The sequence below is a fragment of the Phyllobates terribilis genome, unplaced genomic scaffold (assembly GCF_046119375.1).
Source record: "Phyllobates terribilis strain yellow unplaced genomic scaffold, ASM4611937v1 Scaffold_3__8_contigs__length_932513732, whole genome shotgun sequence".
Lineage (NCBI taxonomy): Eukaryota > Metazoa > Chordata > Amphibia > Anura > Dendrobatidae > Phyllobates > Phyllobates terribilis.
In genome coordinates, this window is record NW_027362763.1 from 477857851 (window position 1) to 477881972 (window position 24122).

At 44.1% G+C, this 24122-nt stretch overlaps 1 protein-coding gene across 3 annotated transcripts in view; it reads right to left on the bottom strand.

The window, feature by feature from the left end:
* HS3ST5 (heparan sulfate-glucosamine 3-sulfotransferase 5) overlaps window positions 1-24122 on the bottom strand; it is a 468752-nt gene that overhangs the window by 109177 nt on the left and 335453 nt on the right. The window contains exon 3 of one of the 3 annotated variants that reach the window (XM_073675878.1): window positions 1774-1849. The exons of the other annotated variants lie outside the window; for them this stretch is intronic. The gene's annotated coding sequence lies outside the window, so the exon portion shown is untranslated. The remainder of the gene's footprint in view (window positions 1-1773; window positions 1850-24122) is intronic. 3 annotated transcript variants of the gene reach the window in all.

Below are 24122 nucleotides of genomic sequence, written 5' to 3' on the forward strand. Positions count from 1 at the left end.
AAGCGTTTTCACAGCGGCAAAAACGCTGCAGAAACGCTTAAAAAACGCTTGGTAGAAGGCCTGCCATGTTCCCCAATGATGATCCGCATGTGCTGTGCACATGCTGCGGAAATTTCCGCTGCGGATTATCATTGCAGAAAAAAACGCAGCACTACCGATTATTTTGCGGAAGCGCTGCGTTTTCGCCTCCTTTGACTTGCATTAGACCGCATGGATTACGCATCACTGGATCTGTACATGCGGAATCCATGCGTTCTAATGTGCGGATGGTACCCGGGTGTGGAGGACAGGAGACTCTCCTCTGGACCCGGGTACCATAGAAAAAACTGTGAAAAAAAGAATAAAATAAAAAATAAAGATTATATTTACCTTCTGGCGGCCCCCGCTGCACTCGTCCTTTCATGCCGGCAGCTCGCGATGGACTGAAGGACCTGCGCTGACGTCATAGTCATGTGACGGGTCACGCGATGCTGACGTCGGCAGGTCCTTCAGTGTACCGCGAGCTGCCAGCAAGCCAGGACAGATTGAATAAAGACTCCAGGGGGTATCAGAAGGTAAGTATAATATTTATTTTTTATTTTTTTACCATTCTTTCGGTCACACTATATAAATCCATGCCGTTTGCATGGATTTATATAGTGTGACCAAGTTGTCAAGCACTTTCCAAGTGATGCTAAAATCGCTTGGAAAGCGCTTGACACCCCGCATGTGGAAATGCAAGTGAAGAACGCTTCATATCCGCATGTCCCTGGCAGGAAAAACGCATGTACAATCCGCATGTACAATCCGCATGTACAATCCGCATGCACAATCCGCATGTACAATCCGCATGTACAATCCGAATGCGTTTTTTTCTGCCAGGGAGATGCAGAAACGCTCAGGAAAAAATCCTGACCATTTCTGCATCGTGGGCACATAGCCTTAAAGGGGTTGTCTGGTATAAAATTGCAATGTTACATAGGGTTGCATAATTGTAAAATAAGAATCACAGCTCTACTTTCCCTCCCCAGGTCCAATGCTACCTATCTGTCAATGTGTTTATTTTTATTGATAATCTGCAGCATTGAAAGCACATCAACAGTGAACATGACTGCTGCAGCTAATCAATGGGCGCAAAGTCTCTGGCAAAATAGATGGCAGAAGTCACTGAGCTCAGTGATCTGGCTGCAGCTGTCAAGTGCGCTGTTGACTTTATGTTATTATCACTGCAACCCATCATAAAGACTGACAAAATGGTGGAGAAGCAATGCTGAAACCAGGGAGAGTGAGTATTGCGGGAATTATTATTTTAAAGGTATGATACCCTATGGCAAAGTAGAATATTAAACTGGAGTAGACAAACTTTATTAATGCTTTCTGTTATTTTTAGGATGAGCTTTCTACATATGACTCTCAACCAATCTTGAGATTTTGGATCTAAAATTGGTGTTAATAAGTGATTCTATAGTGATAATAATGAGTTAGGGCCAAACAGTAGTTTGATTTCAGTCTTGCACAACATTTATTTTATCGATCATAAAATAACACTACTTTATGAAAAGTGATTGCAATTTTATTGTTTTTTTTTTTAGAAAAATGAAGGTTTCTGCAGTGCCTGATTCCTTGATTATGAAGACATTTCTTTATATGTAAGGCTTTGCTTAGCTGTTCACTCATGAGCTTCCTCAGACAAACAATATGAAAAGATTTATTCATATTAAAGATTTAGAAGTAGAATAAAAAGATGTTTTTTTGGAAAAGGAATCAATACAGTGTAAATCTTGAAATCTCAACCTCAATGGCAGTCATTGGATAACCTCCCCGTTATCTCAAGAATTCTTTTCACTCGTCGACAACTGTCTTGTGTTTTCTACAAGAATGAAAATCAGAACAGAAGGAAAATAATAGTTAGAGACGCATGAACAAATGTATGTAGCTCGTAATGAAAATGGAGGTGGAAAAAAAAATGCTCAATGTAATCAAGCTTGAAAAACTATTGTTCACAGAGTCTGTATGGCAGCACAGAGTCCCCACAATTTTGGAGCTGTAGACGGACCAGGTGCTGCCATATAGTGTCTCCATATGCACAGTATTATAATATGATCCTCTCTAGAAGCAAAGCTATTTCAGTTTTGTTTCATATTAGATTAGTTAAAAAGAAAAAAAAATTGTCCAATATAAGGTCCTATAACCTACTGTGTCATACAGTGGGTATGGAAAGTATTCAGACCGCTTTAAATTTTTCACTCTTTGTTTCATTGCAGCCATTTGGTAAATTCTAAAAAGTTCATTTTTTTCTCATTAAAGTACACTCTGCACCCCATCTTGACTGAAAAAAACAGAAATGTAGAAATTTGTGCAAATTTATTAAAAAAGAAAACCTGAAATATCACAGTCATAAGTATTCAGACCCTTTGCTCAGTATTGAGTAGAAGCACCCTTTAGAGCTAGAGCAGCCATGAGTCTTCTCGGGAATGATGCAACAAGTTTTTCACACCTGGATTTGGGGATCCTCTGCCATTCTTCCTTGCAGATCCTCTCCAGTTCCGTCAGCTTGGATGGTGAACGTTGGTGGACAGCCATTTTCAGGTCTCTCCAGAGATGCTCAGTTGGGTTTAGGTCAGGGCTCTAGTTGGGCCAGTCAAGAATGGTCACAGAGTTGTTTTGAAGCCACTCCTTTGTTATTTTAGCTGTGTGCTTAGGGTCATTATCTTGTTGGACGGTGAACCTTTGGCCAAGTCTGAGGTCCACAGCACTCTGGAAGAGGTTTTCATCCAGGATATCTCTATACTTGGCCACATTCATGTTTCCTTCAATTGCAACCAGTCATCCTGTCCCTGCCGCTGAAAAACACCCCCATAGCATGATGCTGCCTCCACCATGTTTCACTGTTGGGATTGTATTGGGCAGGTGATGAGCAGTGCCTGGTTTTCTCCACACATACCGCTTAGAGTTATCACCAAAAAGTTCTATCTTCATCTCATCAGACCAGAGAATCTTATTTCTCATAGTCTGGGAGTCCTTCATGTGTTTTTGAGCAAACTCTATGAGGGCTTTCATATGTCTTGCACTGAGGAGAGGCTTCCGTCGGGCCACTCAGCCATAAAGGCCCGACAGGTGGAGGGCTGCAGTGATAGTTGATTTTGTGGAACTTTCTCCCATCTCCCTACTGCATCTCTGAAGCTCAGCCACAGTGATCTTGGGGTTATTCTTTACCTCTCTTACCAAGGCTCTTCTCCTTGGTATTGCTTAGTTTGGCTGGACAGCCAGGTCTAGGAAGACTTCTGGTGGTCCCAAACTTCTTCCATTTAAGGATTATGGAGGCCACTGTGCTCTTATGAACTTTGAGTAATACAGAAATTCTTTTAGAACCTTGGCCATGTGACGCCCAGCTGCTCTTGGTATCACAGATCCTGGAAGAGTGCATTGATGTATTCCTCCACAAGAGGCCCCCATAACCATTCACACATCTTCACCTTCCGCCTCAGACCAGCAGAGGGAGCCCGTTAGGGAGATAAATAGGGAAGGTGGAGCCAGGCAGCAGTTAGTCAGTCTATTCTGGTTTAGCAGTGAGTCCAGTACAGTCTGAGAGGAGTTACCTCAGAGGACAAAAGCTTGTTCCAGCTCCTGCAATTGCTATCCTGCAGTGGAGCTTATCCAGATCAAGACTCAGTGTAGCTCAGAGAAGTGAGCTTTAGGTGTGCCGGCTCCATAAGATCGGTGAAGCACGGCAAGCTGCTGTTAGTGTGAGTAGCCTAGGGAGGGCCCGAGTAGGCCGAAGGCGAGTGGAGAGTTAGTACATAGGGGGCAGAGGAGCTTAACTTGCTCACCCCGAAGAATTTACCGGACACCGGGTCCAAAGCTTACCGGGATCTCTATGACCCAGTAAGACATAACCGGAATCCCTGGAAAACTACAAGCCCCAGGATCGCTAAAGTGCTGATACGTAACAGAGCCGGGAGACACATAGGCCCCGCAAGCTGAAGAGCGTGTACTCCAAGGAAAGGCCCTACCACAAGGTCAGCCAGCGCAGGACAGAGACAAAGTTAGGCCTAGCTCCAGGCAGGTCAGAAACTTACTGCGCAGAGGCAAGTAACAGGAGGCCCTACACCCGCTCATTGGGGAGGATCCTGACATGCACCCTTCACCCTACAGTACTCCGGGACGTGCCTGAATTTCCATCAGTAAAAGGTACTGAAGTGACTATCGTGTCTGTCCCTGTTCTTGCTCTGACCCGGCTGGGTTCCCTCTGTCCTGCATTCCCCTTCCGTACACTGCCCTGAGGCCCAGCTCCACCTGTGGGGAGCTATACCATCGAGCTGCCCTATCATCGGCCTCAGTGGACTGCGCAGCGCTGGTGATCCTCACCAGAAGCCACAGGTGGCGTCACGAACTTTCATAAAAATTAAGAAATCTATTATCCTCCCTTTTAAAGAGAGACCCCAGGGTACGGGCCCGGGAGCCGACCACCGCGACATCCCCAAGGCAAAGGCCCGGGTAACGAGTCATCCCCATCCCCTGGGCTAGTCAGCCACATCTGTGCCTTACCACAATTCTGTCTCTGAGCTCTTTGAGCAGTCCCTTTTGAGCTCATGATTCTCATTTGGTTTGACATGCACTGTGAGGTCTTATATAGACAGGTGTGTGCCTTTCCAAATCAAGTCCTATCAGTTTAATTAAACACAGCTGGACTCCAATGAAGGAGTAGAACCATCTCAAGGAGGATCACAAGGAAATGGACAGCATGTGACTTAAATATGAGTGTCTGAGCATAGGGTCTGAATACTTATGACCATGTGATATTTCAGTTTTTCTTTTTTAATAAATTTGCAAAAATGTCTACATTCCTGTTTTTTTCAGTCAAGATGGGGTGCAGAGGGTACTTTAATGAGAAAAAAAAATGAACTTTTTAGAATTTACCAAATGGCTGCAATGAAACAAACAGTGAAAAATGTAAAGGGGTCTGAATACTTTCCGTACCCACTGTATATGAGATTGTACGAAGCTGTACTATTGCTATATATATAAGTCTTGAAGGAGTTGTCCACTACCTGGACATTGTTCTGCTACGTGGGTCCTGTAGCCAATCTGCGGCCGCTACTGCGCAGAGAATAATGTTGGGATATTTATTAGGGATTGTAATAATGTGTGTTTCTATAAGTGCTGCTTAATATAACCCAGAGTAACATGGGATGTCTTCGATGATTGGAAAAACACCCCATTAATTAGCTTTTTTTCAGTGACATTTTTGCCATGCAGTTCTGCACCTAATATTTGATCAACTGATTTAATGGCTAATTATATATTAATGGTGTGGTGCATATTTATATTCAGCGGCATATATATAATAATATATATACATACCTATTGGCAGTCATTTAATAGCCTGTTTACACAGGAAGACTGCAGTAAATGATGAGCACGGAGCAATTAATAACAGATTGCACAGTGCGAATGGGCTGCCATAGTTCTCGGCAGTGTGGGTCCCACACTGCCGAGAACTTCTTATCTTATCTTTTGTGCTGCACAAAAGATAACATCACCCAATTAAGGAGCTAGATCAGCAGCCTATTTACACTGAAAGATTGTCGTGAAACTAGCATTCTTGAGAATGTTCATTCACAATTATCTTCCAGTGCAAGTGCAGCTTTACTTGCAGACAGATGATGAGAGTAATAATCTTGTTTGTGAAAGAAACCCTGTTTTACTGTATAGCACATCCCTTTGTATATAGTAACCTATCTTATGTATAATGCTGCGCCTTAGTATATAGTGTCCCCTCATTTTCTATAGCGCTGTCCCTTATTACATAGTGTCCTCTATTGTTATGTATAGTGCTGTCTCTTATTACAGTGTCCTCTCTTGTTATGTATAGCATTCCCTCTTGTTATCTATATTGATGTCATTTATTACATAGCATCCCCTCTTGTTATGTATACTTCTGTCCCTTATCCTCTCTTGTTATATATAGCATTGTCACTTATTACGTATTGTCCACTCTTGAAATGTATAGCGCCATCCCTTATTATATACCATCCTCTCTTGTTATGAATAGTGCCACCACTTATTACATAGCACCCCCTCATGTTTTATATAGCGCTGTCCCTTATTATATAGTATTTTCTTTAGTTATGAAAAGCGCTGTACATAAAAGGTATCAATTCTTTTCTGTTTCCTTATTTTTACAGATGTGCAGAACACCTGTGTGTTTGCACGTGACCTATCACATAACCTCTCAAAAATGTCATGTGTGTTGGGGGGGCCATGCTCTTTAAACTGCCTGAGGCTCTGGCTACTTTTAATCCACCCTTAGGGGCATCCTATGCCAGAAATGTTACTCCAGTCCCTGGAGTACATTTTTGATGAAATTTACACCACCAAAGTGGTATAAAATTTTGATGAGTGAGATGGGTGAGTTTTTCACCACACCCCTTCATGCCCCATCTCTGCCCATTTTGGAAAACTTACTTGAGACTGCCGTAGAAAAGCCAAAAGAATCAACTTTTTTGAGTTGCTGAAAAATTTTGCAACGTTTGAAATTGTTTCATGCTGGAAAAATGGCAAAAACAACTTAATGAATTGGGACCCCTCAAGATCATGTAAACATATTTTGCTCAGCAGCAATAAATGACTACATAAATTAGAAGTCAGCTAAGGCTGGGGCTACACGGCAACTTTGGCCTTGAAACCTGTCGCGGGACCAAGGTGTTACTGCTAAATAGCATAATACATACAAAGGAGCAGAAAGATACAGACAATGAAGGCTGCACTTTGAGGAATAAAATATATTTATTGAGACCAACCAATAAGAAACTAATCTAAAAACAATTAAAAACAGCCATGTGGTAAAAACAACCAAACAGAAAACAACTCAAACCTTTGGTAACCTCCAGAAAGTAACCTAAATAAATAAATTCCAAATACCAATGAGGGAGAGATCACCCATTTATATTTGACAAATGAAAGTTTCACTGCTATACAATACAAGTGAATTGGAGTCACATTGCGACCACGGGGGTACTGAGACTGCAACAAGCAAGTCGCAAATAATCCAACACAGTTGGACTTCTTGCGACTTGCTTGTCAAGGTCGCAGCTACACCTAGCCAACTTTGGTTATACGATAGATGATGCGGCTAATGTTGTCCCAGCCTAAACCAGTAATTTTCAGCAGGAAGAATCAATTTTCCCTTTGGAGATGATACATGAAAAAAATAGGAAACGAAGCTCAGAATTCTCTCTAGTTGCGACTTACTCCTCGCCCCTAATTGAATAGACATGCACACTTGGCCAAATCGAGTGTGCATGTACTTGGAAGGGTTAAGGTTGAGAAGCATGTGCTCCAGAAAATGTGCACCTCAAAATGCAAATGTCTGAATCTTATTTTTTCTCCTTGAGGCTGTGTGCCCACGATGCAGATTTGAAGCAGAAATTTCCTGAGCGTTTTTTCCTCTCCCTAGCAGAAAAAATGCATGCGGATTTTACATGCGCTTTTTTAAGCGGTTTTACATGCGTTTATGCATGCCTTTTTCCAAGCGATTTTGAGCATCACTCAAATGCATTTGGAAAAGGGATTGACAATATAAGTTGGTCACACAATATAAATCCATGCAACTTATGGTTGTGCTGCCTATTTTTCCACAATGATGATCCGCAGCGGAAATTTCCGCAGCATGTGCACAGCGGATTATCATTGGGAAACATGGCAGACATCTTAACACACGATTTTAATGCGTTTCCAAGGCAGAAATGCCACCGCGGAAACGCATTAAATTTGCATCGTGGGCACACAGCCTTAGACTAAATTCCCATTCTAAGTATTTTTTTTTTTTTTGATGCTGCATAATTTCACTGTGCCAAAAAACTCAGCATCTTACAGTTCCAGCAAAGTGAATGGGATTTAAAGAAATCTCATACCCACTGTGATTTTTTTTTATGCAGCATAAACTGATCTGTGGAGTTTTTAGAAGTCGGCAATATGTCACTCTCTCTATGCGTTTGAATTGCAGATTTTGCCCATAACTTAAATGAGTAAAATCCGCAGGTAAAAAAACACATGTGTTTTTAGTGCATTTCTGCAGCAGGAACGTACTAAAAAGGCATATGCAAATTGCCTCTTCAGAGAAAAAGAGGACTTGAACTCTATAGCGCCACCTATTGGAAGCAGCAATCCTACAAGTCACTATTGACCCTTTAACGAGTCGTGCAATATGACTTAGGATAAAAGCCAAATCACAAGTGTTTTGGGCTGTTGGCATTCGTCAGTGCAAAGTATGAGAACTGATTTGGCTAGATGAAAGGCTCTGGACTGAGGAGTATTGCACGGTGAATAAGCCTCCTTACTTTGGCATGCCAGAGTCGGTATGTCACTCTCCACAAGGAGAAACGTTACCCCTTAGACCTAAAAAGGCTTGTAATCCGTACATGATTTTATCAATAAAGTTTTATCAAAGCTAAATATTCGGAAATATGAAAAACAAAACAGATTTATTTAACACGTGACATACCAAAAGAAGACCAAAAAAGCAGCAGAAAAAAGCACATGTAAATAAATACATGTAATAAAACGCAACTTAGAAACGCAATGAAAAAATAAATGCAAGTAACCTTATTTAGCTAATTGGTGCAGAAATGCTGCAGAAAATCCACAACTCAAATGATATTTCTGTGCATATGTTCAGACTTTTGCTATTTCTTTTAACCCCTTCACGATATTTAAAGTACATGTACATCATATGTTGTGTCCATACCTTGGATGCGGACTCATCCGCATCTTTCCTGCAAGATGATGTCCAATTTAATCAGCCACCTGTTAACAGCCACTATCAATGTTTGACAGCGGCATTTAACATGCGCCAGCACAGGGGTGCATTATTCCATGCGCCCATTGGTGCGCCCGTGACGTGATCGCGGGGCGCCAATGGGTTGTCATGCCAGCCAGAGGTTTTCTGGAGGCCTTTGTGTTTGTCATGACGATTTTTCTGTGAAAGCCAGCCTGTAACTGGTGTTATAGCAGAAGATGAGGCTCCTCAAAGTTCAAAGACCCCATCTATGCTATATAAGTCTGACAGTTATTTTAGGTGAAAATAACAGCAAGCTGAAATGTTCCTTCTTGTATCAATAGCGTGTCTTCCCTGGCCAGATGTTTCTTCTTGTAGCAATAATGTGTTCTTGCAAGAAGATAACGTGGCCTTGCTAGCCAGATACGTCTAATTAAATATTTTAAAGCATACAGAAACTAGCTTTCTCGCTTGTTCAGCTAAACTGTATAATCGAACCATATATGGCAAATCCGTTTCCTGCCTTCAGGGTGTATATTAACCCTGTGTTTTGTAATAAAGTTTAGAGCATGTTTAGACACAAACATCCTGTCCTGTGTCTCATTCTCTCCGATATCGTAATCCAAAGGATAGAAGACCAAGAATGCAGTGATGACAGCTGGCGCCTCGAACAGGGACCTTGAGTTAATCTACCCAGGGGTGCTCGACCGGTCCGAGATGTGGGACGAGTGAAGCACTCTGTTGGTGATATATACAGCGCTGAGGTAAGAATAACTGTTATATTCTACCTAATTATATCACTGCATAGAAGAGACTCCCTCACCCCCGAGCGGTCGGATCCCCAGGTAATTCACAGATTGTTGTCTGGCTCAGGTCCCTTTGAACCAGTAGAATCCCTCAGATAAATTGACAGTCCTGCCTTCTCTCCTTTGGAGAACTTAAGAATGAAAGCATGGATCCGATGATTGTGTTGTGGGTGTGTATCGGGATCGGTGTTTTTGGTCTGTTTTTCTGGCTGGCGTATAAGTCCTGGAAGGCTAGTAGTGGAATGGTTCAGAAACCTTTGTGGCCCATTGTCTAAGTGACCATTGTCTAAGTGACTGAGGAGTCTCTTCTAGGTGAGGAGAACCAAAAGAATGGGAAACCAAAATGCCAAGGAAGGCATTATAGCCAAAGACTTAGTAGTACGCAGAGAAGGGAAACAGGCACTGATTGGAATTGACAAAATATTGTGTAAAGCGGGAATGAATGAGAATGGAGAGATGAATGGAGAGAAATGGAAATCCTTCTTTAACTCCTATCATGGATGGCTGAAAGATAAGCGTCTGTTGAAAACAGTGGATGTATGGATGAATGCATGCGCTTATTTTGAAGGAAAGATTGAAGAACTAGGTGACGGATGTTACAGACTGACAAAAAAACGGAATGACATATTTTCCTCCCTGTCTGCTCCCGAAGTCACCCCCACCCCAGTACCAGAATTCCCAGGAACCTAAATGTTGGGTTTGCCCCAGATGTGGACAGCAGAACCCCTTGACAGTAGACATCTGTGTGGCATGTGGAGGACCGAGACCCCACCCAGCTAGTCTTTTTCCAATGAGAACAATAGTAATACCGGGAGCCCCAGGTGCACCGGGAGCGGACCAGCAAGTCCCAGGACAGGAAGCTCGCACAATGTTAATGTATAGACCATGGAGTCCTTCAGAGCAGTTGGCGTTGATCTCCCAGCTGCCAGATCCGTCCCAGTCCCCTATGGGTTTTGCCAGAATGATAGGAACCATACAGGATACGTACAATGCAACTAGGTTGGATCTACAGGGGGAAATTAAGGGAAAATTGGCAGATGAAGCCCGCTATGATAGGTTGATAGATGAGACAAAAAAACAGTATGCCAATAGGACTGGACCCGTAGATGCAGAATCTAATGATGCAGCAGCTGGAGTCCTATTCGCAGCAGCGTTGGAAAAGGCATGTAAAGACAGACAGGCAGAGAGGCAGGTTACACTAGAAGACCGGGTTCAAGGTAAGGAAGAAGACCCCAAAGATTACTTTTGGGCACTAAAGAGAACTTGGTCAGAAATGGGATTTATTCCTGAAAATAAGACTAGTGAGTAGACATGAGCGTTGTTCTACTCGAACTGTTCGCCAATCTCAAATTCGAGCTGTTTTGGGCGGTGTTCGAGCCGTTCGGCGAACACAAACAATTTGAGAAAAATTCGGCTGTTCGAGGTTATGTTCGATAACTGTTCGTGCACCAAAATCATAACTGGATTTTTTCTCAGTAATGATGAAAATTAATGTTAATATGCAGTTTGAGTGTACAGCGGGGTGGGGGGAGGGGCAGGGGATGGATCTCTGCAGGAACAATGAAGATCTCCATTTTTTTTTCTCTTTCCCGCATTTACAGTGGGGAGGTGCAATCTGTCAGCCTATCAGCAGCGCACACACGGAGCGAAGTGCTTTTTTTCACACAAGCAAGGGCATGTGTCATTGGCAGTGTATGTCACATGTCCTTGCCCTATAAGACCAAGCCATTTTCCCCGTCGCCACCATTTTCTCACTGCTGCAGCTGCGTGTTAGACGGCACCGCTGTTGCTGTGTGCGCTATACCTTGTTAATTTCAAGCCAATTTTCGCACAAATCTACAGATAGCTTGGGAGTAGGGAATAGTTGTGATTGCAGTCCTTTTAAGGACTAGGTTACAGCATTTCCTATGACTTTTATCAGGCAGGTCTGTGCTCTTAAATAGATAGGTTGTGGGAGTAAAGACTAATTGTAATTGGAGTCCTTTTCAGGACTAGGTTACATCAGTTTCTATCAGTTTTTGCCAGGCAGGTCTGTGCCAGTGCTGTGCAAGTTTTTTTCACAGCATTTGGCTGAATCTAGCAAAGCTAATCCTTTTTGGCCTATTGCAGAGTGTGTTAGTCAGTGGAGTAGCCTATCTGTGTTGCAAGATATACCACCTGTGTATAGAATACCAATTTTTTTACTGCACCTAGTGAAGTAAAATCTTATGGGCATAGCATCATTCTATTAGTCCATCTATACTGACCTCCATCAGGTTGAAAATTGATTATATTTTTTTCTGCATCTAGCTCTGAAAAAATATTGGGCTTCAAGCTGTGTGTGGGACTTGTTGTATTAGTCCATCTATACTGACCTCCATCAGGTTGCAAACTGAATATATTTTTTTCTGCATCTACCTCTGAAAAAATATTGGGCTTCTAGCTGTGTGTGGGACTTGTTCTATTAATCCATCTATGCAGACCTCCATCAGGTTGCAAACTGAATATATTTTTTTCTGCATCTACCTCTGAAAAAATATTGGGCTTCTAGCTGTGTGTGGGACTTGTTGTATTAGTCCATCTATACTGACCTCCATCAGGTTGCAAATTAAAAATAATTTTTATCTGCATCTACAGTACCTGTGAAAAAATATTTGGGCTTCTAGCTGTGTGTGGGACTTGTTCTATTAGTCCATCTATACTGACCTCCATCAGGTTGCAAATTGAATATAATTTTTATCTGCATCTAGCTCTGAAAAAATATTTGGCCTTCTAGCAGTGTGTGGGACTTTCTCTATTAGTCCATCTATACTGACCTTCATCAGGTTGCAAATTAAAAATAATTTTTATCTGCATCTACCTCTGAAAAAATATTTGGGCTTCTAGCTGTGTGTGGGACTTGTTCTATTAATCCCTCTATACAGACCTCCATCAGGTTGCAAACTGAATATATTTTTTTCTGCATCTACCTCTGAAAAAATATGTGGCCTTCTAGCAGTGTGTGGGACTTTCTCTATTAGTCCATCTATACTGACCTCCATCAGGTTGCAAATTCAAAATAATTTTTTGTCTGCATCTAGCTCTGAAAAAATATTGGGCTTCTAGCTGTGTGTGGGACTTGTTGTATTAGTCCATCTATACTGACCTCCATCAGGTTGCAAACAGAATATATTTTTTTCTGCATCTACCTCTGAAAAAATATTGGGCTTCTAGCTGTGTGTGGGACTTGTTCTATTAATCCATCTATACAGACCTCCATCAGGTTGCAAACTGAATATATTTTTTTCTGCATCTACCTCTGAAAAAATATTGGGCTTCTAGCTGTGTGTGGGACTTGTTCTATTAATCCATCTATACAGACCTCCATCAGGTTGCAAACTGAATATATTTTTTTCTGCATCTACCTCTGAAAAAATATTGGGCTTCTAGCTGTGTGTGGGACTTGTTGTATTAGTCCATCTATACTGACCTCCATCAGGTTGCAAACTGAATATATTTTTTTCTGCATCTACCTCTGAAAAAATATTGGGCCTTCTAGCAGTGTGTGGGACTTTCTCTATTAGTCCATCTATACTGACCTCCATCAGGTTGCAAATTCAAAATAATTTTTTGTCTGCATCTAGCTCTGAAAAAATATTGGGCTTCTAGCTGTGTGTGGGACTTGTTGTATTAGTCCATCTATACTGACCTCCATCAGGTTGCAAATTAAAAATAATTTTTATCTGCATCTACAGTACCTCTGAAAAAATATTTGGGCTTCTAGCTGTGTGTGGGACTTGTTCTATTAGTCCATCTATACTGACCTCCATCAGGTTGCAAATTGAATATAATTTTTATCTGCATCTAGCTCTGAAAAAATATTTGGCCTTCTAGCAGTGCGTGGGACTTTCTCTATTAGTCCATCTATACTGACCTCCATCAGGTTGCAAATTGAATATAATTTTTATCTGCATCTAGCTCTGAAAAAATATTTGGCCTTCTAGCAGTGTGTGGGACTTTCTCTATTAGTCCATCTATACTGACCTCCATCAGGTTGCAATTTAAAAATAATTTTTATCTGCATCTACCTCTGAAAAAATATTTGGGCTTCTAGCAGTGTGTGGGACTCATTGTATTAGGCCATCTATACCAAGCTCCACCAGCTTTGAAATTAATAATAATTTTTAGCTGCATCTAGCCCTGAAAATAATTTTTCCCAATAGTGGTAGCAATTAGTGTTGAGCCACCCCCGTAGTGTTCGAGTTCGGTTCGGTTCGTCGAACACCCGTGTGTTCGCCGAACTGTTCGTCGAACTGTTCGTCGAACACCTTCGAACACCGTTAAAACCAATGGCAGGCAAACAAAAACACATAGAAACACATAGAAAACACCTTCAAAGGTGTCCAAAAGCTGACAAACTGCTCAGAAGACATAACTAACACATGGAAAAGTGACAAGTACATATAGTCATGCGAAAATAAAAGAGGTGGAGGAGTAAAAGGAGGGGGAGACACAGATATAGGCATGTCATGCCCTTCTAAAATCCAAAAAGTGAGAAGCCGACACGGCCAGTCCGCTCCTGCCCGTGCCACCTCCGTGTCGCCGGGTTTGTGCCAGAGCCGCGGTGAACCCTGACGGCCAGCCCCCCTCTCCCAATACTGGTGCCTGTCCGCTGGTGGGTCGAGCGAGCCCCCCTGTGGTTGAGGCAGCTCTAAGCTTTTTAATTTAAATTGTCTCTCTAATTTGAATGAATACACTTTAAATCCATTTACAAGGATCTATTGGAGGGCAAGTCTCATGCCAGCAGCCGCGGTAATTCCAGCTCCAGTAGCGTCCACTAAAGCTGCTGCAGTTAAAAAGCTTTTATAAGGATCGAGCTCGGCTGTCCACCGCAAGGCATCCTACTGCCAGTCCCAGCCCCTATGCCTTGGGGTGCCTCCTGATGCTCTTCACTATGTATCCCATGGTCCCGAAGCATTTCCTTTGAAAAAATTAAGTGTCTAAACTACAGGTGGTGCAGCTTGCTTAACAGCCGGGATAATCCGCTCACTAGCAGACACTGCTACTAGGCACAAAGTATTTCCTGGGCTAGATGCAGTTAAAAATTTGTAATTTGATACTCTCGTTGGATGCTGAGAAAGCATTCCATAGAGTCTCCTGGCACGCCATATATGATTCTCTTAAAAAGCTTGGGGTAGGGGTCTAGGGGACCCTTTTATAGCCAAAATCATGGCCCTGTATCGCAATACGTCACCTAGGCTGAAGATAAATGGAACTGTAGCACCCTGAGGGCTCGGTTGCTACAGACGTATTGCACCTCACCCAGAGGTGTGATATCTCACTCTCAGGTAAGGATGGAGTGTGGATCAGGACCCGACACCTGCATGCATTACACCACATTGCCGTGGGGCAGGGCGACCAATATGCCCCTGAGATGGGCACGACAGTCCCTGTCCCTGGCTGGAGTGGGGGGAGGGAACACTGAGGAAGGGGAACCCTGTAGTGCAGGAGCAGGGAGGAAGCAGTTCCTGGGTGCATTGAGAAGGGAGTATAAAAGGTGGGCACCATCTTAGTTCAGTGCAGAGAAGTCTGAGCAGAAGTGGCAGGGAGCAGGGGCTCTGCATGAGCTCTGCTCCGGAGGCGGGCCTAGTAACAGAGGCCCAGGCCTGGAAGAGGGAGAAGGAAGGAAGAGGAGCGGAGAAGGCTCCAGGAACGAGGAATGAAGGGATCCCAGGGGTGCGGACGGGCGAGTCGCCACCGCACGCCCGAATCCACCTGCGTGGAGGGGTCAGGCCAAAGGGGGAGACCGGTCCCCGAACTAGTGGAGGCAGGAAACGACCCTCAGCTAGAAACCGGAGGCTCTGACATTTTATGTGGCGCAGCCCCTCGCTACACCCGCTAGGAAGGCACCACATAGGGTCAGGGAAACTGGCGCCAAGTTTACCAAGAGGAGGCCCGAGGCAGCCGGACAGAAGTGTTGGTAAGAAAGGCCAGACAAAGGACACACAAAGGGGGTCCTGTGAAGTGCTCCAAAGTTATCTGGGAGTTGTCTGAGCCCCTCACCTGGTGAGCACAGTACGACGTGGGCAGCCGTTACCTGCAGACGTGGTCTGGATAATAAGAACTGTGAGTAAAGGCCCTGAACTGCATCACTGACTCCGTGTCGTTACTGCTGCTGCCCTGCACCATCACCCCCATCCTCCGCATACACTGCCCTGAGGCTATACTCCTCCCGTGGGGAGTTATGCTACGCTCTGCTGTACCCACAACACCAGCCTCAGTGGTCTGCCCTGTAGCGGCGGTTCACTCTGACCGCAATCCACGGGTGGCGTAGTCGGACATTTAAACATGAAAACCACATAAATAGTTCCGCCACTGGTTTGACCGCCCTGAGCCACGGAACTGGGTCGCCGCCACGAAGACTACAACCACCAGCATCCACCAAAAAGGGTCCGGCTCCGGGTGTCCCAAGGCCCAGGGGGTGCGTCAGAACATTTTCATCACCTTTCACAATCACCAATGGGACAAGGCAGTGATGTCCTCTGTCCCCTCTCTTATACATCCTAGTGACGGAGCACCTGCTCTCATCAATTCGCCATAACCCCAATATTAGGTGGATTGAGGTGGGAGGCACCGAGTACAAGTGCTCTCTATTTGCTGATGATGTCCTAGTATATATCACTCAATCACATATATCCATCCATGCTGTTATGGCTGAAATAGATCACTTTGTTACATGGTAAAATTTTAAAATCAATGCAGCGAAGTCTGAGGCCCTCGATGTCTCCCTCCCCAAATCCATATAGGATTCCATCCAGTCCAACTTTCCCTTTGCCTGGCCCTCACAGGGTATCAAATACTTAGGAATTCCTATTCATAGAGACCTCTCCCATCTATGTTATCTTAATTTTGGGCCCTTTATTGAACAACTCCATACAGACCACGGTTGGCAAGTTAGAACTGTAAGATTCACTACGTGAACCACTGGTGTTTTGTGGAAAAGCACATGTACACTGCGTTCCAAATTATTATACAAAAAGTGTTTAGGAGTGATAAGGGAAGAATTTGTTTGTTTGTCAGTTAAACTCATTGATGGTGATGTGTGTCAGGGCTCTTTATATCACTGTAAGCAATTGCAGACACCTGTGCTAATTAGTTTGGCAGGTGTGTCCAATGAAAGGCAAGACTACTTAAGAAGGCTCTCTCACATTATTAAGCAGCCTACATTTTCTGCCAAAATGGGAAAGAAAAAGGATGTGTCAGCTGCTGAGAAGCAACAAATTGTGGAGTGTTTAGGTCAAGGCATGACTACAATCAACATTGTGCGATGATCAGGATGAAGTGTCTTGGCAATCAAGAAGTATGTAGCTGATTCACAGTACACACGTGTGCGTGCTGATAAGGGCAAATTGAGGACTCTTTCCTACAGGCAATTACGTCAGGTTGAAAGAGCAGCGGCAAAAAAGCCTTGTCATAGCAGCAGACAAGTTTTTGAAGCTGCTTGTGCCTCCAACGTCCCCCGAACAACAAGATGCAGGGTCCTTCAGAGGTTTGCAGCTGTGCATGCGCCATCCTGTCGACCTCCTCTATCCACTTCACACAAGCAGAAACGGCTCCAGTGGGCCAAACATTACATGAAGACTGATTTCAAAACTGTTTTGTTCACGGATGAGTGCCGTGCAGCGCTCGATGGTCCAGATGGATGGAGTGGAGGATGGCTGGTTGATGGACACCCCACGCAAACACGGCTACAGCGCCAACAAGGAGGAGGTGGAGTAATGTTTTGGGCTGGAATCATGGGGAGAGAGATTGTCGGCCCCTTTAGGATCCCTGAAGGCGCTAAAGATGAACTCCATAATGTATGTGGATTTTCTCAAACAGCACTTCCTGCCATGGTTCAAGAAGAAGAACCGTGTATTTCACAGCAAGATCATTTTTCTGCATGATAATGCACCATCTCATGCTGCACATAAAACATCTGCATCTCTGGCTGATATGGGCATAAAAGGGGACAAACTTATGGTGTGACCCCCATGCTCCCCTGACCTCTACCCCATTCAGAACCTTTGGAGCATCATTAAAAGGAGTGTCTATGATGGCGGGAGGCAGTTCACATCTAAGCAACAGCTCTGGGAGGGTATTCTGTCCTCATGCAAAACAATTGAAGCAGAAACCATCCAAAACCTGACAAATTCAATGGACGAGAGAGTTCAGAAGCTCCTTTCGAACAAGGGGTCCTATGTGAAAATGTAACATCACCTAGAATAAAGTTTTGAGTTGAAAACTGTTTGATTTCAGTTTCTAACAACCTGCTAATGCTTATAATTTCAAAAATGACCATTTTTTTGGTCTTTATTAAAATGAAAAGGTTGATCGAAAAGTTTGGGGGATCTAAGAGTGTGGCAACCCAGTAGTCATGATTACTTCGAATTCTGACAATATGAGGGTCATGCTGCAGGTAGTGCAGCAAGAAGGCACTTATGTGCCTTGCGCATCTCGGAGCCCCAAAATTATTTTCCGGGCTAGATGCAGCTAAAAATTATTTTTAATTTTAAATCTGGTGAAGCTTTAGTATAGATGGCCTAATAGGATCAGTGCTGCACACTGCTACAAAGCCCAAATTATTTTCCAGTCAAGATACAGATAAACATGATTAGTAATTTGAAAGCTTAAAACGGTTGGTAGGGTGATTTTAACCAATCATCAAGCTTTTACTCTCCCCAGGATGACACAGGGGTAGAAAAGTCGTTTCGGATCCATGATTTGTTCATCTTTATGAACGTGAGTCTGTCTACATTATCAGTGGAGAGCCGCGTGCGCTTATCTGTCAGCACACCACCAGCAGCGCTGAACACACGTTCAGACAGAACGCTGGCTGCGGGGCATGACAAGATCTCCAAGGCGTAAGTGGCTAGCTCCGGCCATTTATCCAGATTGGAAGCCCAAAAAGAGCAAGGGTCCAGTGACACAGTCGTGGCTTCAATGTTTACTTGGAGATACTCCTGTACCATCGTCTCTAGGCGTTGACTATGTGTCAGACTTCTTGTCTCCTGTGGCCTTGCAAAGGATGGGCTAAAAAAGTGGTGAAATGATTCCGCAAAATTGATGTTACCAGCAGATACTGTGGTTCTGTTACGGTTTGAGTGCTGAACACTTGACGGTCCCACAGTTGGCAAGTTGGAACTGTGAGATTCACTACGTGCACCACTGGTATTTTGTGGAAAAGCACATGTAAGATTCTGCAACAGTCTCTGCTGATACTCCTGCATGCGTGCATCCCTTTCTATGGCAGGAATAATTTCTGCAAATTTACTTTTGTACCGGGGATCTAACAGTGTGGCAACCCAGTAGTCAGGATTATTTCTAATTCTCACAATTCGAGGGTCATGTTGCAGGTAGTGCAGCAAGAAGGCACTCATGTGTGTTGCGCATCCAGGAGCACCAAGTCCCTGTTGTGTTGGTGGCGAGGTAACAATCATGCTTCCTTCCTCTGTCCTCTCCCCCCAACCTCGCACAACAGAAATGTGATCAAGGTCTCCCTCATCTGATGAGTCTTCCATCAGTTCGTCCTCCACTTCTTCCTGGGCTCCTGCACCTTCCTCACTAGTTTGGCTGCTACCATGCGCCCTGGTAAAACCATCTCCCCCACCCTCACATGCCTGCCGCCTTGGTGCTGCCGACCGTCTGGACCTTGCAGATGTTAGCCCTTCCGCATACAACTCCTCCTCCTCTACTTCCTCCACCTCCTCTTGTGCCACCACCTGACTCCGAATTCTGTTTAACATGTGCTCCAGCATGTAAATCACCGGAATAGTCATGCTGATAATGGCATCGTCAGCACTAAACATCTTCGTCGCCATTTCAAAACTGTGCAGAAGGGTGCATAGGTCCCTGATCTGAGACCACTCCTCCAGCGTGATTTGCCCCACCTCTGAATCTCATTGGCCCAGGCTATACGTCAGAACGTATTGCACCAGGGCTTGTCGGTGCTGCCACAGTCGCTGCAACATGTGCAGAGTTGAATTCCACCGGGTAGGCACATCGCATTTTAGTCGGTGAAGTGGCAGGCCCAACGACTTCTGTAGAGATGTAAGTCGCTGAGCTGCGGGATGCGAACGGCGGAAGTGAGCACACAGCGACCGTGCCCTCTGCAGAAGGCCATCTAGTCTGGGATAGTGGGCTAAAAATTGCTGGACAACCAGGTTCAACACGTGAGCCATACAAGGCACGTGTGTGACATTGCCCCGGCGAAGGGCCGCACCCAGGTTTGCAGCATTGTCGCACACGGCCTTCCCTGGTTTCAGGTCCAGTGGAGACAACCATTCATGAAATTGGTTCTCCAGAGCTGACCACAACTCCTCAGCTGTGTGACTCACATTTCCCAGACATTTCAATGTAAAAACCGCCTGATGACGTTGAGCCCTACTGCCAGCATAGTAAGGAGGTGTGCAGGATCCCTTCTGCGCAGTTAGAAAGCTTGTGGCATGACCAGACAGGCTTTGGGTGCAGGTGGAAGACCGAGAGGAGGTTGAGGAGGCAGAAGCAGTGGAGGAACTTTGACATAAAGAGGATTGACGCACAACTCGTGGGGACGGCAAGACTTGGACAGCAGCCCCTTGTCCTGCTGTCACCATAGTTACCCAGTGCCCAGTCAGCGACATGTAACGCCCCTGTCCATGCCTACTCGTCCAAGTGTCTGTGGTGAAATGCACCCTGTCACACACAGAGTTTCTCAAAGAAGCGGTGATGTTGTGTGCGACATGCTGGTGGAGCGCAGGCACACCTTTCTTTGAGAAGTAGTGCCGACTGGGCATCTGGTACTGGGGCACTGCGACGGACATAAGGTCTCGAAAATCCTCTGTGTCCACCAGGCGGAAAGGCAGCATTTCTGTAGCCAAGAGCTTGCAGATGGTGAAATTCAACCTCTTAGCTTTCTCATGGCTAGGAGGAAATGGTCTTTTACTTGTCCACATCTGAGGGACCGAGGGCTGGCTATTGTGCTTAGACGGGGTTGATAAGGGTGTCCCCGGCAAACTGCCGGTCTGTGAGGAAGATGCAGGCGGACATGTTAGGTTGCCTTGATCCAAAGGTGGTGCTATCGATGTCGGACAGCGCTCAACACCAGCTGGTGTTACCACCTCCAAAGAAAATGATGACCTGCCAATCACGCTGGCTGTTGCGGGTAAAGAGGTGGCAGGTCTGCGCCCCAAAACAGGTGTGACTGCTGTCCCCCCAGTCACAGAGGATGAAGAGGCCGCGGATGCACAAGATATGGCAGACGGTGATTGGCCCGGCCGGCTAGGCCGCATTGTAGCACACTGAGCTTCCCACTGCAACTTATGCTTCATGTCCATGTGCCGGTTCATGCATGAAGTACTCAAACTATGTATTTTTTGGCCTCTACTTAGCTTTTGCTGACAAATGTTACAGATAACACGAGTTGGGTCATCTTTATCGATCTGAAAAAATGCCCAGGCTATGCAAGGCTTAGCACCCATGCGACCTGAAGAGCCACCACGACTTGTGGTGAGAGGCAGAGTTGTGTTTGAGGATGCAGTTGTTGACGTGCTTCCAGTACTACGTCTCTGTCCAGGAAGGCGCAACCTGACCTCGTCGTCACTAGCATCTTCCTCCACCTCCTCTGCTGACCTCATCTCTTGGCTGACTGTGGGTTGACAGTAAGTGGGATCTCCGACCTCATCATCATCACCCTGTGCGTTATCACACCCGTCGTCCTCAGAGCCAACCTGTTCCTGCCCTGACAAAAAACTAAAGTTGTCGCTCCAATCAGGTATTTGAGTCTTATCATCGTCTTCCTCATTGTCTCCACCAACAGGAGTTACAGTTTGGGAATGAGGGTCTACATTATGGTCAGAACCTTCTGCGTCTGGTCCTGGATCCGACTCATAAAGATTCTGGGCATCAGTGCAGATCATTTCCTCGTCTGGATTCACAGAAGCGCTGGAGTCGACCTCTGATTCCCAGGCTATAGTATGAGTAAACAGCTCTGCAGACTCAACCATCTGTTCTACCTCATACTCAGACGGGCAGCTGGAGATTTGGGAGCTGTGAGGAAGCAAGTGCGATTTGGGTGACACCTTTGAGGACTGGAGTATTTGTGATGTTGAAGTTGATGTGGAGGAGAGCCCACTTAAAGGAGCACTTGATATCCATTGAAGCACCTGCTGTTTTTGTGCCTCATCTGGAATTTGTAGCGATTGGCGTGGCCGTAAGAAAGGGATCTTATCACATTGTCCGCTAAAAGAAGTAGACATTTTAGTTTGGCTGGAAGATGGTCTTTCTTCTGCAGATGTTACTGTTGCTTTAACACCTACCCCACGGACACAACCTTTTTTCCCCTTCCCAACACGCCTATTCCCCTTTCCACCAGCAGCAGGCCTTTTTCCACTCATTTTGGTGGTTAACTAATTCACAACTCTGGAGTTGTTTGCACAAAAAAACAATGGATGGTAACCGAGCAGAGCTGAGTGGCCAAACTGTGGTATTAGGCCAAAACTATTGGCTGGGTTAGATGCAGAAAAAAATTATTTTGAATTTGCAACCTGATGGAGGTCAGTATAGATGGACTAATACAAATAGTCCCACACACTGCTAGAAGCCCAAATATTTTTTCAGAGGTACTGTAGATGCAGATAAAAATTATTTTTAATTTGCAACCTGATGGAGGTCAGTATAGATGGACTAATAGACCAAGTCCCACACACTGCTAGAAGCCCAAATATTTTTTCAGAGCTAGATGCAGAAAAAAATTATTTTTAATTTGCAACCTGATGGAGGTCAGTATAGATGGACTAATAGACCAAGTCCCACACACCGCTAGAAGCCCAACTATTTTTTCAGAGCTAGATGCAGAAAAAAATTATATTCAATTTGCAACCTGCTGGAGGTCAGTATAGAAGGACTAATAGAACAAGTCCCACACACTGCTAGAAGCCCAAATATTTTTTCAGAGCTAAATGAAGAAAAAAATTATTTTTAATTTGCAACCTGATGGAGGTCAGTATAGATGGACTAATAGACCAAGTCCCACACACTGCTAGAAGCCCAAATATTTTTTCAGAGCTAGATGCAGAAAAAAAATATTTTTAATTTGCAACCTGATGGAGGTCAGTATAGATGGACTAATAGACCAAGTCCAACACACCGCTAGAAGCCCAAATATTTTTTCAGAGCTAGATGCAGAAAAAAATTATTTTTAATTTGCAACCTGATGGAGGTCAGTATAGATGGACTAATAGACCAAGTCCCACACACTACTAGAAGCCCAAATATTTTTTCAGAGCTAGATGCAGAAAAAAATTATTTTTAATTTGCAACCTGATGGAGGTCAGTATAGATGGACTAATAGACCAAGTCCCACACACCGCTAGAAGCCCAAATATTTTTTCAGAGCTAGATGCAGAAAAAAATTATTTTTAATTTGCAACCTGATGGAGGTCAGTATAGATGGACTAATAGACCAAGTCCCACACACTGCTAGAAGCCCAAATATTTTTTCAGAGCTAGATGCAGAAAAAAATTATTTTTAATTTGCAACCTGATGGAGGTCAGTATAGATGGACTAATAGACCAAGTCCCACACACCGCTAGAAGCCCAACTATTTTTTCAGAGCTAGATGCAGAAAAAAATTATATTCAATTTGCAACCTGCTGGAGGTCAGTATAGAAGGACTAATAGAACAAGTCCCACACACTGCTAGAAGCCCAAATATTTTTTCAGAGCTAAATGAAGAAAAAAATTATTTTTAATTTGCAACCTGATGGAGGTCAGTATAGATGGACTAATAGACCAAGTCCCACACACTGCTAGAAGCCCAAATATTTTTTCAGAGCTAGATGCAGAAAAAAATTATTTTTAATTTGCAACCTGATGGAGGTCAGTATAGATGGACTAATAGACCAAGTCCCACACACTGCTAGAAGCCCAAATATTTTTTCAGAGCTAGATGCAGAAAAAAATTATTTTTAATTTGCAACCTGATGGAGGTCAGTATAGATGGACTAATAGACCAAGTCCCACACACTGCTAGAAGCCCAAATATTTTTTCAGAGCTAGATGCAGAAAAAAATTATATTCAGTTTGCAACCTGATGGAGGTCAGTATAGATGGACTAATAGAATGATGCTATGCCCAAGAGATTTTACTTCACTAGGTGCAGTAAAAAAATTGGTATTCTATACACAGGTGTTATATCTTGCAACACAGATAGGCTACTCCACTGACTAACACACTCTGCAATAGGCCAAAAAGGATTAGCTTTGCTAGATTCAGCCAAATGCTGTGAAAAAAACTTGCACAGCACTGGCACAGACCTGCCTGGCAAAAACTGATAGGAACTCATGTAACCTAGTCCTGAAAAGGACTCCAATTACAATTAGTCTTTACTCCCACAACCTATCTATTTAAGAGCACAGACCTCCCTGATAAAAGTCGTAGGAAATGCTGTAACCTAGTCCTTAAAAGGACTGCAATCACAACTATTCCCTACTCCCAAGCTATCTGTATATTTGTGCGAAAATTGGCTTAAAATTAACAAGGTATAGCGCACACAGCAACAGCGGTGCCGTCTAACACGCAG